This window comes from Octopus bimaculoides, chromosome 1, assembly GCF_001194135.2.
Source record: "Octopus bimaculoides isolate UCB-OBI-ISO-001 chromosome 1, ASM119413v2, whole genome shotgun sequence".
In the NCBI taxonomy this organism is placed as follows: Eukaryota; Metazoa; Mollusca; class Cephalopoda; order Octopoda; family Octopodidae; genus Octopus; species Octopus bimaculoides.
The window spans coordinates 174,471,640-174,472,313 of NC_068981.1; positions in this window are offsets into that span (position 1 = coordinate 174,471,640).

The window sequence follows — 674 nt, forward strand, 5'->3', positions numbered from 1 at the left end:
TATATATATATATATATATTTTCGGAACAATTCGGTTTGGCACTGAATCGGAATATGGTATGTTTTTTTTGCGAAAGAAGTGACAACAGCTTTACTTAAATTGATTATACAATATCGTAAGTGCTTATTGATCGATTTTTCGCTTTATCACTTTTATCTCTTCTCTATCTATCGTTTTATTTTATGTTTCACATATACCCCCAACACGCACATATATAAACATTTCAACTTAGTTCCTTTCTTTCTTTTTTCTTTCCTTTTTTTTTGTCTTTATTTCTTTCTGTTTTTCTTTTTTGTTTTGTTATTTGTTTTAAGTCCTCTAGAAAATTTCATTTCAAATGGAAATGTAATTGAGCAAGAGCTGATGTTGATAATGATGAAGGCTCTGCAAGTGAAGTGATGGCACGGGTGATACTGTCGAAGATTAGTGAAATAATAATGGCAATGTTGATGCTGCTGTTGCCGCTGCCGCTGCTGCCGCTGCCGCTGCTGCTGCTGATGATGATGATGGTGATAAAAAGACTGATGATAGTGATGATGAGAGGAAATAACAAAATTATGTACATACGTACATACATACACACACGTATATAAATCTAAGCATTATATATATATATATATATATATATATATGTGTGTGTGTGTGTGTGTGTGTGTGTGTGTGTGTGTGTGTG